This window comes from Lactuca saligna, chromosome 3 (assembly GCF_052625555.1).
Source record: "Lactuca saligna cultivar CGN05327 chromosome 3, ASM5262555v1, whole genome shotgun sequence".
Classification (NCBI taxonomy): Eukaryota; Viridiplantae; Streptophyta; class Magnoliopsida; order Asterales; family Asteraceae; genus Lactuca; species Lactuca saligna.
Window position 1 is genome coordinate 51,065,923 of NC_136419.1, and position 3,464 is coordinate 51,069,386.

At 35.0% G+C, this 3,464-nt stretch overlaps 1 pseudogene; it reads right to left on the minus strand.

The window, feature by feature from the left end:
- Positions 1 to 2,295: 2,295 nt before the first annotated feature.
- LOC145035509 (kirola pseudogene) lies at positions 2,296 to 2,903 on the minus strand (annotated as a pseudogene).
- Between the last annotated feature and the right edge of the window lie 561 nt (positions 2,904 to 3,464).

The window sequence follows — 3,464 nt, forward strand, 5'->3', positions numbered from 1 at the left end:
CCGCAAAATATATATTAAAGTTTTTAATCTTTCAAATCATATCTTTTTTATTTACTGACGAAATCTATAAATTTAAAGAAAAAGTTTAATTATCTGTGCGATATTTTCTGGAATGGGACATGGACCAAATAATCGAGTTTTCAACAACTTTTGAAGGGATTTGAAATGTAATTCCTTTTTCAGCTAACATTGTAAGTATTTATCCTAAACTAAGAGCTAAAGTACTTACTCACTCACATGTTAGAAAAGATAAAGAAATAGGAATGGAATTGAATTCCTTCAAAACATGAAAGGAAAGGTGAATTCCATGAATGATGGAAATGGAATTCGAAAGATTTCAACTGAACTTCAATCTTTACCTCCAATTGAGCCTTGTTATATCATAATGGAAAGATGAATTGTTGAGCAAACTTTCCTTTTTCATAACTTTGAATTTCTTTTTGCATCGTCTTCATCTCTACAACTTGTGCCTTGAGAGCTATTTTTTGTAACTTCTCTTCCTTAAATATAAGATGTATTATTTATCAGTATGTTAATACACATAGCACATTATTAAATACAATTTCATATTTTTTAAGATAAATAAAAGTCTAAATGTAACACCCCGACTCTCAGATAAAACTTAACAGCCTTATTTTCATTTTGAAAGGTCTACTTGACGAATTGGATGCCCTGACTCGTTGAGTAGGAACGAACTTGGTTGCGTGTCTTAAGTGACCAACTCGACGAGTTGGAGGACACAACTCGACGAGTTGGAGCAGGAGGATGAAACCCTAATTTTTAGGGTTTTCATCCTATTTAAAGGACCTTATGTCCCTTCCTCCAGTCCTTCACCGCCTCCTTGATGGCTGAGAGAAACCATAACAAGTCTGGATCTTGTTCTTGAGTGTAGTGAGGGTAACAGTGCTTTGTTGGTGCATTCTTTGAAGAGATTTGAGGAGCCAGTGGATCGAGACGAAGAGAAGCATGTGGATCTAGTATCTACTTCATCTTGGCTTCATTTTGAAGGTAAAAATTCGTTACCTTAACTTATTTCTAGCTAGATCTCTCCATGATTGAGATTAGGGTGATTTTAGCATGTTGGTGATTCATTTCGGGTATTAGGCATGATCTGAAGTTATAACTTCAGATCTAGGCTGATCTTGGTCCTTATAGTGATAAAGATTTAGCCTTTAGCAAGATAATGCTTTTTCTTCACCTAGAACCTCTTCTTTAGCTTGATTTTGGCCTTTAGCAAGATAAAATCCATTTTTGTACTAGTCGTGGTTACTGCTGAAGTATTGGACGACCAAGCGATACATCGAGGATGCTCAATTGAACTCTTGTAGTGACACGACTACAATTGATGTGTCGCTATTGTTGCCCGATAGCAAGGATGGGCAGATAAAATACATATGGCACAGTTATCCAAACATAGGCAACCATTAGAACCTGGGGAGATGATCCAACAATTTGCGAAGGGTGCATGATTATTGTTGGATATGAAAGATCGAAGATTACCAAAGTAACTCCCACTACAATTTCTTGAGGACCGGTTGTTGTTCCTCCACGTCTAGAGTTATCAGAACGGAGGTTTTGAGAACGAATGATCACTAGAAGGCATGACATTCTTTGTTCCTCCAATAGTAGCAAAGATCGGCTTGTAACAAAGTCGAGAGAGGTGTATGGTGTCAAATGAATGTGATTATGTTATGGAATATTCTAGAGAGCCCATTGATTAGGTATGTGACTAGAGTTCATCCGGAAACAATCTTTCACAATATTTTTGTTAGTATATTTATTAAAATAATGATCATTCTCCAAGAACCATGGAGTGAAGTTCATTATCCAAGTCGATGAAAAGAGATCGAGTGATTATTCCATTCAACATCGTTGGTGCAGGCAGTGTTGGATCTATCGTTAAGGTGATCAATAATGTTGCTTCTAGTGCAATGGGCTTCAACCATTTACTTGCCATCAAAGATGATGTTCTTAACGTACTTTATTGGAGTAATTTGCATTTACATTTTTTGCTGATCTCTTTTAACATTCAGAACATTATCAAAACACAGTGACCTAAATATTTAAAAAGCAATTTATTTTTTAGAATTAAGAAATTTTTTCTAATTTTTTCACCTATATAGTAGTTTGTCACAGAATTAAAATTTAGTATATCAAACTACGTTTATTATGACAATACCATTTATTACATATATCAGGCGCATAAAACATAAGATAACAACGTAGTGCAACATCCGATACAAAGAAAATCCTTTATTGTCGCCTGTATTGATATGGCATTAGATTTTGATTTATTTAATTCGGGAGTTGGCAAGCCTCTATGTCTCTGGTAACCTTCTCGTAGAATTCCATCAGCGTATCGGGATCAGGAACATTTGGGTTCAACTTCTCATACTCAACAGTCCATGTGACAATGTTGTCTGAACCATCTTTGTCTACTTGAATATGTATAACAAAGGTCTTATATAAATCCATGAGATCACCTTCAACAACCTTAAATGTGACCAACTTTTTTCCCTCGTTGAAATCCGTGGTTATTGTTTTTCCAACACGGTCTTTTCCATCTACAATGCCGTCATATCATCAAAAACATTGAGTCGAAGTGCATTTACGTGGACAAAGAAATACATTTATATGGTTCCACTCTATACTACATCGAATTTCTAGTAATTAAACAGACCATTATAAAAATATAATAGGGTACACATGTGTGGCTTACCATGAAAATAGTTCCAGACGAGACAACAGCCCAGGTTTCCAACTTCACCTTCATGGACTTGGCAGTTTTGGATGTAAGTCGGTGTCAAGGTGGGAACTTGGTTGGGGTTTGCCTTCCATAACTGGTGAAAAGCATCACAATCTGACTTAATCTTAACCTGATTTGTTTTAGTACTAAGTGCCATATCTCTCTCTAGGTTAGTGCTTGAATGAGAATTACTTGCTCCTGTCATCACAATTTATAGATCGATCAATAATATCCTCCATTCCCCACCACCTAATAATTTAATCACCTTACTATTCATAATGCTAAAAAATAGTATGTACTCATAAGATTTAAAAAGAACTATTTGATCATGTGATTCATGTTTAATTAGATGTGCATATCTTATAGTAGTCACGATTTTATTAAAGTTAACCAAGAAAAAAGTACCTGCTATTTTGCGTATTTATTTTATCATCCAAATTACTCGGAATCGCTTATTAATTGATGGATTATTATTTACTCCTTTACGGTATTAAAAACATCTGTTATTTTTATATATTAAAAATATGCAAGGGGGCTGAAAGTGTGCAAGGTGTGCAAGACGCAACAAAATTATATACTGTATTATAATTTTATGTCCACCATTGTTGTCGTATTTAGTATATGAGTTGGGTGATAGACCCACCTTGTGTACCTTGTGTTCCTTCGTATTGTTTACCGGGTATCGATTCTTGCTTCCCCATCATCTGCTCTATTTTTT